This window comes from Xenia sp. Carnegie-2017, unplaced genomic scaffold, assembly GCF_021976095.1.
Source record: "Xenia sp. Carnegie-2017 unplaced genomic scaffold, XeniaSp_v1 HiC_scaffold_23, whole genome shotgun sequence".
NCBI lineage: Eukaryota > Metazoa > Cnidaria > Anthozoa > Malacalcyonacea > Xeniidae > Xenia > Xenia sp. Carnegie-2017.
In genome coordinates this window covers 18,292,261-18,307,302 of record NW_025813486.1, presented here as the reverse complement: position 1 = coordinate 18,307,302, position 15,042 = coordinate 18,292,261, and the positions used below count along the sequence as shown (strand labels likewise).

General features: G+C 36.4%; 3 long non-coding RNA genes across 3 annotated transcripts in view; all 3 read right to left on the bottom strand.

Annotated features, from left to right (window-relative positions):
* The window catches only part of LOC124447851, a 22,163-nt gene extending 7,309 nt beyond the window's left edge, over window positions 1-14,854 (bottom strand). The window contains exon 1 of the long non-coding RNA XR_006948861.1: window positions 14,844-14,854. This is a non-coding gene — a long non-coding RNA (uncharacterized LOC124447851). The remainder of the gene's footprint in view (window positions 1-14,843) is intronic.
* LOC124447849 lies at window positions 5,645-6,130 on the bottom strand. The gene is made up of 3 exons (XR_006948858.1): window positions 6,072-6,130; window positions 5,901-6,001; window positions 5,645-5,759 (listed from the first exon to the last, which is right to left on the bottom strand). It is a non-coding gene; the product is annotated as an uncharacterized LOC124447849 (long non-coding RNA).
* On the bottom strand, window positions 7,510-8,307 carry LOC124447850. Its single transcript, XR_006948859.1, has 2 exons — window positions 8,248-8,307; window positions 7,510-7,643 (listed from the first exon to the last, which is right to left on the bottom strand). It is a non-coding gene; the product is annotated as an uncharacterized LOC124447850 (long non-coding RNA).
* Window positions 14,855-15,042: the final 188 nt, after the last annotated feature.

Genomic DNA, 15,042 nt, shown 5'->3' with positions numbered 1-15,042 from the left:
CGAAAATTTCGATATTCAAATATATTTTCATTTATAAGAACTTTGAAAATTACAGAGAATTTTCAAACAGTTCGTGAATATTTATTTTCGTTTTCGAGTTCTCAAAGTTTTAGTAATGTTCGATTTTCACAACTAGTCACTTTAACGTCATTTTGCTTTGATTACTGAGAACTTGGAATAATCGTTGATATGTTAGTACAGCCGGCCGGAGTTCTATTCGTAGCAAAGTGTTCATCGTACGAAATTCTGCCCGAAATTTCAAAGCAAAATTCATGAAAAATACGAAAGACATTAAAAATATTGTGCGACTGATTATGCTACAGGCTACAAATTGTTGCACGAAATATCTGAAAATTTCAAACATAGCTTTGCATATACTGTCATAGGAGGGTCTACTGTCTACAGTCTTTTCACAAACACTTTATACGGCAAAATGTCAAAAATGGCAGTCATTGAAATAAACCATCAATTCATAGAAAATCTAATTGTTAAAAACAACCAGTGACTGATAGAGACTTACGTATGACGTAATGTTCTTGTAGTCACGTGAATGATAAAGGCTGATAGAAAATTACGTATGACGTAATGTTGCTGTAGTCACGGAATGATAAAGGCTGATAGAAATTTACGGATGACGTATGTTCTTGTAGTCACGTGAATGAAACAGATTAATAGAAAATTACGTATGACGTAACGCTTAAGTAGTCATATGAAAGAGTTACGAGTTGCTTAGTTACAGATCCGTAATATTACATGAATACCTCGTCATTGGCGCTGACCGACACAGACTGCACGACCAAATATCTTCAACCATTTTGTACCTTCGGAAACGTTTCGGTCACGCCTTCTCTGTAATAATGTTCGCCGTATTTATCCATAGCCCAAACAGTGTTTCTGCCGACCGATATTAAAACGAGCGGGTTAAGGCCTGGGGCGGGAAAACGGTCCCATTTTTCCTGTGCAGAATGGAGACTTGTGAGTACGTCATGTTGGCTGAGATAAACAGCAGCTGTTCGTATAAGAACAGGTTGGCGAAACTCATATTAATTCTTCGTTTGCGGTTTGGAGTTCAAAAAGTGAGGTGTATGGAACAGAAACAAAATAAGAACTAGAGATCTAAGGTTAGCGGGACTAGAGATCTAAGGTTAGCGGGACTAGAGATCTAAGGTTAGCGGGACTAGAGATCTAAGGTTAGCGGGACTAGAGATCTAAGGTTAGCGGCACAGGCGCTCAAACTTTTATTCTTTGACATTGGCTAACTATGGCAACAAGTAAATTATTTAAAAATCTGCCTTTTTTCTGATTTGATTTAATGTGGTGATAAAAAAAGCAGGTCAATGACGGTCATCGATGTAACGAGCCTGTTTATTTATGTAAAATTTAAGACAACCATAAACATGTTTTATACATTTTTTGTTGGTTCACATTTGCAATAGGCAGAGGATTGAAGAGCCTATATCATGTTTTGCAATTGGGCTATGTAGATAGTTTAAAAGATTTTGAACATTTTGGCTGCATGTATATTTTATAAATATAAAATCTGACCTTCTTGTATTTTTGATGCTCAAAGTCGGTGATTATTTGCTCGCGCGTGACTTGAAAAAACTAGGGCGAGAGCCTAGATCTGACGTCATAACTCGAGAACACGCTTTAAAAAAACACTGTATTTTACACAGAATCTCCTCAACAACATACCTATTTGTTGCATTACACGCATGCGTAAGGTCTTGTCGGATGTTCACAAACATTCAATTTTAAACAAAATATAACAAACGGCATTCGGTTTGTGACGTCAAAAATAATATTAGTTGCTAGCTTTTTTACTGGCGGTCAAACTACGAAAATGGCAAACTTTTTTAATTTTGAGCGTCAAACAAACAGAAAAATAATTTCGAACAATAAAATACAATTCAAAAGTTTTAAAGTAGCCTGAACTATCTAAATGACACAGAATGCAAAACATGATGCAGATACTTTAAAATCCAAAAGCACGTAAGCACGGAAAACACAAATGCAAAACATGATGCAGACACTTTAAAATCCAAAAGCACACGTAAGCACGGAAAAACACAAATGCAAAAACATGATGCAGACACTTTAAAATCCAAAAGCACAAGTAAGCACGGAAAACACAAATTTTCAAAAATATCGAATATGTCGGACACCCTGACCACGATAAAGTTAATGTTATCTTAATATCCGTCTCAAACTGATCAGTCCGCACGTACACAACAATGTTTGTGCAAAGTTTGCTAAGCAAAACTGTTATTACTTGAATTTCAAGTTTTCAATATAGGTTCAATACTAGACGCTAATCAGGCGCTCACTTGGGCTGCTCGAAAACAGTATTTGGTTATATGCGTATTATATAGTTACCAAATAATACAACGAAATTCACGGCACTGCAATCTCACATATGGCATTATATTATGTAAGTAAACAATGAACTCTAGTACAACTGGAAGGCTAACTAACTCAATATACTGCCTAGACTTCGTGTATCTCGCGTGGACTGTTTTATTTGCGTGACGGATTGTTTTGCAAAAACTGCTAACTTGGAAATAGAATGCTAGCCTAAATGTTTTATTTTTTTCAAAACCGTTAGCAGAATTTAGTTTTTAATGTGTTAAGATGCATTGTGGACGTACCAAGACATGTTTTGTATACGTAACGCTGTATTATATAAAACATGAAAGTAAGAACTTGCTTCGAAATATGAATTTCTTATTTGTCGTCAAAGACCAAAAATTTAAGATAAAACTGATAACGGGTAGTCTGTATCTTTGAATGCTGTGCAAAATACACACAATCCATAACATAACATGTTTCATAACAATTTTATTGCTGGGCTGGAGCGAGCTAATTTTGTTCTTAAACACGAAAATTACCGAAAAACAGCGTTTTCCCTGATAACTTCATTTTCAAAGATTCAAACAATATTATAAGGATGGACAAGTGTATTTTACATTCTTTTAATGAAAAAAACGAGGGTGTCAGTTTTGTATTCAAGTTATAAGGCATGTTTTCACGCGCCAAAGCAAAGTTCGCTTTTCATCCTTCTAAAAACTTAAACATGTACAAATGTCGTTCAAACTTGTTTTATATTAAAGTCAAACATTGTTTTAAGGTTTTAGACATTAAGCTGGCTCGAAGAGCACTGTTTTGCAAAAACCCTGCAATTTCGAAGTGATGTATTTCGCCTCCGTACCCTCAATGGCGGCGATCATGCAGGCTTCAAAGATGGCGACCAAGTTAGCCTTCCAGTTGTTGTAGAGTTAACTGGTAAGTAAATCATGTTTCATTGTACGAGTCATTAGTGACACTCACGCGTGAAACGATCAAAGAACGATTTTATTGGTTTATGGACTTCGTGTCAGTCGCGCGGTTGCGAGACCCGAAGACCGAATAGCCGCTTTAGCTGGATAGCAAGTTTCAATGCTTCAAAAATCTTAAAAGGAAAAATATTCGCTTTGAACTTGGCAATCAATGAAATACAACATTGACTGTAGAATTACAGAGTTTCATTATCGTAAAGTAAATAAAACCGCCTTTTCACAAGTTTGAAAAATCACTAATACAAATGGCAATATTATTACCTCTGTCATCAGAGCCCTCGTACCCAATCCTCAAAAAGCCGCTCCATCGTTACCAATCCCCAAACGATGTTGTTGCAGCCGACGGAAATACTTGAAAATTGAATCGGTGTTGTGATATGACACCAAGATTCCCTGCAAGAAAAACACATAAATCAAAATTTAACAATATGATGACAGATGGTTAACCTCCTTTGGCCCAGCATTATAAAAAAGTAAAAGATCCATAACACGGTGCGGTACAACAATAAAACCATAGTCGCCTCAAAAAATCCCTGGAATACTTTAAACAAACGATAACTCTCCCCATTCCATCGTAACAGAGAGTGCGCCGCAAATATAAATAAGTAAATAAATAAATAAATAATAAATTTACTGTATTTAGGTGAATATATACTATAGATATAATCAATCAATACAAAGTTTGCGGTGCACGGTCTGTTACGATGGAATGGGGAAAGTTATCGTTAACTAAACTATTCAAGTGATTTCTTGGGCCGCCACACGGTGAAACTTTAGAATATTCATTTGAACGAACGGAAAATCATCAACATTTGTGAAAGCTCAATTAGATTAATTGATCACCACAGATTAAAGGTGAAATCCAATAACATTTTTAAAGAAAATTCAACAAGTATTACTAAATAATCAACACGTCCATAAGCATTGCTAAATATGCTTTAGAATATGAAAATAAGCGTGTTTTTACACAATTTGCGTGCTTGTACATCAGATGAAAACATGTGTCTTTTACAAAGAACTAAGATATATTCTATCCTAATCAGTAATCACATAGTTTCAGTAATACTTTTATTAATTGATTTGGGAAAAATTCATTACGATTTGCACTAAAAATCATCTGAACTCAATCGTTTAAATGGAATGCTTGAAGCAGAAGAGTTAGGAAGAATGACTGCGAACGGGCTGCAAATTAATGTTGAACAATTGTAGAACAATGAAGAGGCCAGCTGAAACTCATTGGAAAGAAAATTAAGGTAAAATGTGTTCCTGTATAAATTTCTACTTTAATGCCTGTTCCAAAGTTTTATTTCAGTCAAGACCGAGCAAGCAAGGTTAATAAAGGTTTATTATATGACATTATTTGACCTGAAACGAAGTTTGCTTTCTTCCTCGCCCTTGCTGTTTTGTACAGGTTGACTTTCACTTTTCTAGTTTTGTCAATAAAAAGAAATCGTTTCAAATGTATCGTCTGGAAAGTTGAACTGTTTTCCAAGTGTTTTCCTTTTACTCAAATTCGTAAATGGTTTTTTGTTTCGTTGTTTTTTTTTTCGTTTTGCAGTTTGCGTTACGAAGTTCGTTTACACTTGACCGTAAAATTAGAAGTTTCAGACCGTGGGTCCATAATGGAAAAATAATGGAACGGTAAAAATGTTTCTGAGCCAATCAAAGCGCTCCATTTTGCCGGAAGTAACGCTGCCATATAATAATTTTGTATCTTACCTGAGGTCGATCACTAGTCACTCCTTTTCTACACAAGATCCCCATCATGGCTGACAGCCCAAACAGAAATTGAACCATCATCTTGATACATGTGGTCGATTTGTATACTGATATCTTTCAATTGCACTGAAGGTTGAACTTCAGCCACGGACCAGTCGTATTTACACGCGCTGATCTATGTATTGGTTTCATTTCCTTCATTCCTTCTTCCATTCCATCCTTTTCTTCCATTCATTTCCTTCTTCCTTCCTTCCTTCCTTCCTTCCTTTCCTTTTCCTTCCTTTCCTTCCTTCCTTCCTTCCTTCCTTCCTTCCTTCCTTCCTTCCTTCCTTCCTTCCTTCCTTCCTTCCTTCCTTCCTTCCTTCCTTCCTTTCCTTCCTCCTTCCTTTTCCTTCTCCCCATTTCCTTTCCTTCCTTCTCCTTCTTCCTTCCTTCCTTTCCTTCCTTTCCTTCCTTCTTCCCTCTCTTTCCTTCCTCTTCCTTGTTCTTCCATACCTTTCCATTCCATTTCTTCCTTTCCTTCCTCCACCACTGATTCCACCCCATCTTCCTCCTTTCAGGGATCTTCTCTTTCCATTCCTCTTTCTTTCTCCTTCCAGTCCCCCTTCCCTACCAACCATTCAAGTAAATAAGTATTCAATTCGCTACCTTTGCCATCGACGTCTTCTCACGCAATCATTCCAATGTTTTTCGCAGCTGTATTCCCTGTAAACAAAGCAAACATGTCAAAAAAAACAGCACAGTACTTTCCACCAATGTCTTTCCTTCGTTCTGACCTTGGAAAATCTAGGTACATCCAGCCCCACTATATCCCTTCCTTTGTGTTGAAATCAACCTTCCACTCACCACTCCATTGCCAGTCTGAGTTAGGTAGCGGATAGCCCTCTTGACGACGTTCTAGTATTCCAGTTTCATCGCTCCATTCATAGCGGTCAGTTGGAAGTCGTCTAAACAAAGGATTAGTCATGTGTTTCCTCAATCAACATACCCACCCGCCGCCAAATAAAACTTTATCACCTTACTCCATATCCATCTACAGGATACCATCTTTGATTCTCGTAAGTGTAAAAGACTTTTCGTCACTCTGATCATAAATACCTTCGGCGCTGCTCATGGACGCGGGAAATATCCACCACCAAAGCCACGTGTAAAGCACCACGGTCGTCCGTCGTACCCAAGCCCCCAAACAACTTGATCGACACCCGCTTCAATTTTAACAAATGACCACCAACTTGGCGCCAATACAAGTGATAAACAGGATGGTTGGTGAAATCTAGGCAATGAAGGAATCTTGATAATGACGTAGCGATGAAAATTTCGCAACGAAGGGAATGTTGATGACGTAGCGATGAAAACTTCGCAATGAAGGGAATGTTGATAATGACGTAGCGATGAAAAACTTCGCAATGAAGGGAATCTGACATGTTTGTAGATATATGTAGATCGTTCAAGTCGGTAGAATTCTGACGTCTTAAACATAAAACTTACTGAACACAAATGAGCTACAAACAAACAAGACAAAACCAATCAAAATACCGACATCACTTGGAAATATGCATTACTTACACCATTGACAACAGACAACGACTTACGTTAGAAAGTTGGTATACCAACTTAGAACAAAACGCCGTGAACAGATCACAGCAATTACCGGCACCTTATAAAACGACTTATTCACAACCTCAAACAAACAAACAATTAAGCTCATTACTTAAGACTAATCCACAAAACACAATTCACACCAAACATTTCCTCTCCATACAATACGATGACGTATGAACCAGATAACACATACGGCTAACCTGTCGTTTACTCCTAATTTGACTCTTAAGATGACTACCGCTAAGGTTGTCGAAACGTCAGTCAACATCAACAACAACAGTCTTTCTCAGGACTCTACAAACATGGACGATCTACATTTACAAACATGTAACGATACTCTCGAGTTTACACCATTTACTTTATTACGAAGGGAATGTTGATGAAAATTTGGCAATGAAGAAAATGTTGATGAAATCTTTGTAACGAGGAAGATCCTATATTTACCCTCGATTCCAAAGTTAATATTTATCAATTCTTCAACTTCTAATTAATGTTCATTTACATCCATTACTATCCCAAATCAACCCATAAGTTCTTAACTTAACATTTATCCATTTTTATCCACTTCTACCCACCACTGTCATCTTTAGAGTCAGAGAAGACATCGCCGGCAGCCGACGTGCACCAAGAGCGGAGGGTTTAGGTGCCCCTTCGCACATCCGGGCTCTTTGTGAAGAGCTACTCAATGACGTCATCCATTCATTCATTTCTTTCTCATTGGGCTGATAATAAAATGTAATTTCGCTCCATTGTCCGCACAGCCGTGTGTATCGTAAAACAATTGGAATAAGTTTGGTTAAACACTCGCGCCATACAAGTTATGTCAAGCACAGGAAGCTTCATTTCCTTTTCCTTGTTGAATTTCACGTATTTTATTATTAAACATTCCGATTCCTTGTCGTTTGTGAGGGTTATTTCGCACTTACACCAAGTGTTTGAAGATTTGCTCACAAGCATGTTGAATTTTGTTGTCTTTGACCAACTGCTCTGCAAAAAAGACGTCGAGGTTTTCCAATTATAATGAATCTTTGAAATAAAACTAATGCTGAGATGCTACGTTTCAACATCACATCACTCTTGATGAAGTGTACAGTAGACATTCAAGTTTCAACATCAGATCACTCCTGATGAAGACTCAAGACTGGAGTATATAAGAACTCAGGTTTCAACATCAGATCACTCCTGATGAAGACACTAGACTGGAATATATAAGAACTCAAGTTTCAACATCAGATCACTCCTGATGTAGACACTAGACTGGAATATATAAGAACTCAGGTTTCAACATCAGATCTTTCTTGATGAATACACTAGACTGGAGTATATAAGAACTAAAGTTTTAACATCAGATCACTCCTGATGAAGACACTAGACTGGAATATATAAGAACTAAAGTTTTAACATCAGATGACTCCTGATGAAGACACTAGACTGGAGTATATAAGAACTAAAGTTTTAACATCAGATCACTCCTGATGAAGACACTAGCTGGAGTAAATAAGAGCTAAAGTTTCAACATTAGATCACTCCTGATGAAGATACTAAACTAAAGTATAGAAGGACTAATGTTTCAAAACACATCAAATCTTACTTTATCAACGGCTTGTTCGTAGTCGCAGAAATACATAATTTCCTTAACATAACGTGATTCAAAACTTGAGTACAGCCTGCCACCACGGGCCACCAGCAAGACTCATCCTGTACGAACTGTGAGTAGAAGCGGCAGAAGAGCCGCTGCGAATGAGAGTAGGAAGTGAAGAAGTCAGACATAACGTTACATGCGCCGCAACTCATCGAAATCCATTGACGTTTGCCACGCGCTTCATCCGACATTTGGACGAGTTCCTCTGAGAATACAGTGCCATGTTCATCTACAAAATATAAAAATAAAATTGGGAAAACTGTATCACTGGCAAATGTTTTGGTTTGAAAAGTGGTACAAACCCAACATATTACACTTAATCATACTTTTCGTTTCTATAAATGGAGAAAATATCGGGGAGGGGAGGGATCCGAGTTCGTTCCAAAATGCGTTCCAGTTGCACTCGGCTTAAGATGGAACGCGTATAAACTGCCTTCTGTTTCATCCGCGCTCGAAACGCAAATGGAACGCGAATGCAGTGTTAAGTTACTTCTGAGTGGTACTGTGCATCTATACAAACTCTTTAATCCATCCTCATTCTTACCTCGCATTGCTTCAACATCTGGATTCGAAGAAGAGCTAGAGACAGACTACTGGCACTATCCGTGCTAGAAAGACCAACTTCAATGATTTTCCACTCTTTACCAGGAAGGTCGGATGAAGTGACACCAGAACGAAAATAGACACGGTCTGCGCCGTAAGGTCCAGTACTTATAGCAAATACCTAGAACAAAGTTAAAGTATGAATATATTGAGTTCGAGCATTGGCATACAGACAGCATAAGGCGGGGGCTATTCAAGAAGACACGTAGCTACGCATGTATAAGATTTAAAGGAAGATATGAGATTCGTCAAAATGCAGATATATATGAATGAATTTAGTGTAAATTAATGTATCTACATGGTTTGAATACGTTTAAAATGTGAAAAAAGCTCGTGTTGAAATAGCATTTTCGTCTGCACTTGAAGTATGAACTGTGTGGCACTCCACACGTAGTAAAACATGGAGTGCCACACAGTTAAGTAATAAGCAATTTCTAAAACATACAGAACAAATATTCAGAAAACATGCGCACAAGGAACTGTAAATTTTCCACTTCATTACAAAGCCATTTTCAGACAGAATGAAGTTACAGTTTCTGTCTGTGTCTTGTTTTGAATGTTTTTGTGCTCAGGATATCTTGCAATCAGTTTAGGACTTTGCTTTTTGCTTTTTTCCGGAAATGGTTTCAATGTCGATCTCGCCTTGCTTTTAAAACGTTCGGACATTCATTTCAATATTTAAATATTTCAAAAATGTCCGCGTTTCGTATATACAGAAGGCAACACTGATTGGTCAAATTTTATTTACTTTTATATCAACCAATCAGATCGTTTTCTGTAAGTTTGAAACACAAACTACCAAGCAAAATTTGAATACTTGAAAAAATATTTGATTGTTTCAATAAATAATCGAAACTTTTCAAAAAGCAAGGTCCATGTTTTACGGTAAGAAGCTAGAAAACAACACCTGGTCGTTTAAGCCCATTGACAGCATCAAAAACTTCCAACCATTTCAATCCACTTTGTTCCTTTAGCATTGGCTTCGTCTGTGTAACCAATTGAAGACGAGCCCCGTCTGAAATACACCTATAATTAATGTTAATTATATTACTTATGTTAATATATTAGTCAGTCGGCGAATACATAATAATATTTCTAATAATAACATGTTAGCCGTAAATGATGTAATGAACACCCGGACGTTTAATAAAGCAGGTCTAGTGTGGTTCTCATAGATACAAGGCATTATATACCTACAGGAATATTAATATGGTATTCACACTGTTAATATGTGAGAAATGTAGCAAACCCCAATATCTTTTGCTAAGACCACGTGATTAATACACTCAACAATTTGCATTGTTTGATAATGTTTTTATCACAATGGTAAAGGAGTGTGGAGCGCCAACTAAAAACAGGATGTTTAATAAAGACATCTTCAACAAACTCACGCTTCAAAAGGGGCGGAAATATACGCGGCGTTTATTTGATAGGGGTTTATTGGATCATTCAGGATATCAGTCAGGGAAATGCAACGAAAGAAAGATATGAATTGAAATACTTTCAAGATATTCAACTTACTTTTCCATCCATTGTTAGCAACCACAAAGCATTTATACCGACAGATAATTGATAAACTCTATTGTTTGGAAATTCAACAGGAATCCACGATAATCCTGCATTGTAAAATTCAGTCTTCAGAACACTCAATTTATGCTCAAACAACACATGGACACACTCATGCATCCCATAGACATGGATACACGCACACAAGCTAATGTTAAGCACCACCTGCTGGACACCGAGACATGCATATGCACATGTGCAACACAACACAAGCTAAGGTTAAGCACCTCCCCCTGCTGGACATCAAGGCACTGATATGCACATGCAACAACACTAGCACAGCTAAGATAAGCACCTCCTGCTGGACACGGAGACATGCATATGCACATGTGCAACAGAACAAAAGCTAGGTTAATCACCTCACCCTCCTGCTGGACACCAAGAGACATGCATATGCACATGTGCAAAGAAGTTTAGGAGTTAACCCCTGACATTCCATTTTATCAACAAAACAATCTCCAGTGCTGACATTGATCTTTGTTCATTACCGAGAGTTGAAATTTTGAAATTCCAGTTCTTAGGTAAAGTGTTCCTTGCCAGGTTACTAACCACCATGCCTGTAGGACCCGGATATCTGACCACCTTTGACATCTTCGGAAGTTTCACATTAACCCAAGACTTGCCTTCAGGACACACAGAAGAAATCCCTTCCCGTACAAAACCTACAACAGTCATTACATTAGACACATAGAAAAAATCATTTCCGGTTCAAAACCTACATCATTACATTAAGTCACATCATCTCACGAGGTCTGGAACAAATTGTGCAAAGCCTGAGGCCAGCAGCACAAATTCTCTATAAGTTGTTGAGGAAAAGCTTATTTTTGAAGACCATCAAAGACTTAAAGTAATGGGCTATATGTGTTGTCTTTAAAGACTTTTAAAGCAATCGGAAGAGGAAAGTACATATTAGTCTGATGCAACCAGCCTATAGGCTAATGAATACAGGGTAGTCTATAGCAATGGAGAAGGTGTCCACATATAGGTATGAAAATCAAATTTCCAAATAATGTGGTGATTTGTGAGACATGGCCTTTCCAAAATAAGAAATCCTTATCTTAAATCACACTTTGTATTAAATGACATCAATGCTGATTTCTAACACTTGCTAACCTATGTTTCATTTTGACAAAACATTATTTCTTCTAACACTGGGGGTTGTCCAGTTCATTTGTACCTTTCCAGCAAAGTTTATAGCCCACAGTGCAATGTATCCTTGAGGACACCCGGGGATGTCCATGCCACCAGCTGAAATATCCTGAATTGCTTGCTCCACCAGTTCATCAGTTTCTGGAGGTTCGATCTTACAGAAAGACAGATCATGGTGATTTTCAATCATCAAAACAAAAACTAACAATAAATAATGGTACTTAAATCTGTTGGGGTATTGAGAATTTCTAACAACTAATCAACCCGAGGTCTGAACTTTTAATTGTTTTCAGTACACATGGATACCAGAGTTTTAGAATATGTCCTCTGCATCATTTAGTATCCCAAATATGGATTACATAACTAGTTGGTTTTTCTTATCCCAAGAACACATACAAAATAACCCATGACATATTCTTGTCTGTTTAAGATTAAAAGGAATTTCTCCTCCATAAAAGAAATTCCCAAATGTTCTGCAATTTATCAACAACTGAAATTATCACAGTTCAACACTCTTTCACAAATGAATTTCAAGAAACTGTACCTTAACCCATTTGTCATGTTGCAAAGCCTATTTCTTATCCAATTCTTCAAAATGCACTTGCAGATTATTCCATTCATATAGGTTTATATTCCCTGGGAAAGTCAAGAATACTGCCAACTTTAAAACAAAAAGCATAATTCATATTAATCAAAGTTGCTATATAATATAACTATAAATAAAACATAATTTATGTTATTTCTTGTCAATGAAGGCACAGTTTCACATAACAATCAAACATAACATAATTTAAACTATAATAATTCATTTTATAAATCTAAATTCTCATCACTAGGCAAATTTTCATTCATTCTTGGTCATAATAAAGAAAGCATAAACTCTTATATAATAATTTATGCTTTGCATCTTATCAGCAGGCATAATTTCATCAATTTATTCACTTGATGTTCATAATGTGCTATAATTTATGCTATTTTATTTACAATTTATGCTTTTTTAATAAAATTTATGTGATGCTCCTTCTACTGGACATAGCTCACTGGAATAGTCACATTCTACATGGCAATCATAATACATTATAATTTATGTTTTTCTAAAGATAATTTATGCTGTGCACCTTCGTCACCAGGCACAGTTTCATTCAGATGCCAGTCGTCTTCCCACTCCCAATTTTCAGGGAGGACAAACGATTGTTTAGGTTGATTGTGACGGCCATCTTTTGATGACCAAGCCCATCTGTCAGTGGGAAACATCTGTAAAATCAGCAAAAAAGGTCACAAATGTTTGCTACTGATAAAAAAACAAAACAAAGGCAATTATATTTGGGATTTAAAAGGACTTGACACTAAATGGCAAAACATAATTCTCTGTTTGCAAAGCTCTTCCTAAGCTTCAGATTTTACTGAAAACTTTATGTGAAATATTGCCTTTTCTTGTAAAGTACCTGACACAGTTACCAAACTTCTTAGTAACAACAAAATATTATAAACGAATGCTATGTTTTGTTAAAATCTCATTAAAAATGCTACTTCATTGAGCTTTGTGAAACAATATCATAATATATACACAATGGAAACTGTATTGGATTTAAAACATGGTGTCATTAGTGTGATGATTAATCTATTTATAAACAAAAATAGTGCTGAAATGGCGAATTAGGAATTTGAAATGAAACTTGAGTTAAAATATATTCTCCTTGTTGTTTAAGATCGTTACGAATTTACACTTCAATAAACAGAATATAGCATACCGCTTTTTGTGACCATTTGTGTATGGGATTCCATCGTTGATTTTCGTAAGTCGAAATCTGAAGGCGTATAGGAATATCACTTTTGTTTACGTACAAGTACACATTCTGATCACGTCCAACAGCAAATGCACATGGCTTTACGGCCGATATTCTTTTATGATAACCGTATCATCTGATCGAGCTTGCAATTTATTATCCTCCAGGGATACGGTGTACGATATACCGTTTGCATCGGCAAACCAAATAACCCTTTGTTCATAACTACAAAACCGAACTTTCAATTTCGATTTGTCTCGAACTCGGAAACGCACAGTCAGAACTTTTCAGTAATTCCGTTACATAAGGGCATCATGCATAATGACTTCCTGTTTTGACTTCCTGTACCTCCTCTCACCTGTAACCCCTCCCCTCCTCTTCCCTCAAACACACGGGTTCATTTCATCAATCCCAGACCTCAGTGTCACGTGTGGTCTATTACATGCCATCAACTGTGTTACCACGTGGTTAAATGAATTGTAACAAATTTGTAACAAAATGACAAACAACAAATTACTAAAACATTGGTGTTGTTGGGAATGAAGAAACGAGGATTTGGTGATGGAAGATGGAATGGATTTGGTGGCAAAGTAGATAGCACAGAAACAATTGAGGCAGGAGCAAAAGATAGGTTTGCAAATGTTTATACTTCTTGGACTGTTGAAAATAATTTACACAATGGCAATTTTGTAATTTTAGAAAATTAAAAGAAGAATGCAATCTAACCACAAGGACCTAAAACATGAGCCACAAATCCAAATCCATATTTTCACAACAAGGCTTTACGAAAGGGAAGTGCAAGAATCAGAAGGTGAACAAGTTAAAATCAATGGCATTGGCAGCCTGCAAATTTTGTCCAACTTTGTAAATTTCAGCACATTATTGTTTTCATTATTCAATTTACTATTGTTTCTATTGTGAGTGAAAAATGGATTAATAAACAGTCTGGCCTCCACTGTTTAAAATTAATTCAGAATAAATATAAAGCTTTTCATAAATTAATTTTATGCATTTCCTCCAACAGAAATGAGACCTAAGTGGTTTAACATGGATGAAATTCCTTTTAATGAAATATGGCCCGATGACAAATTGTGGTTTCCAATGATGCTAAGCGACAACATGTTCAATGGTTATTTTAAGTAGTGTTTTTATATCAATGAATTTCATTGAGGGCAGTTTTGTTTTCGTCGGGCAAAAAGTGTCAGCACACCCATTTTTTGGTCCCGTACACCCATGCTTGCTGGCAAATTCCTAAATAGATGGTGTTTTTTACAAAATACAGATTACAATGTAATCTGATTTTCGTTTTAACAAACACGTAATCTAATCCTAAATAGATGGTGTTTTTTACAGAATACAGATTACAATGTAATCTGATTTTCGTTTTAACAAACACGTAATCTAATCTAAATAGATGGTGTTTTACAGAATACAGATTACAATGTACTCTGATTTTCGTTTTAACAAACACGTAATCGAATCCTAAATAGATGATGTTTTACAGAATACAGATTACAATGTAATCTGATTTTCGTTTAACAAACTAATCTAATCCTAAATAGATGATGTTTTACAGAATACGATTACAATGTAATCTGATTTCGTTTTAATAAACACGTAATCTACTCTTGTTTTGAAG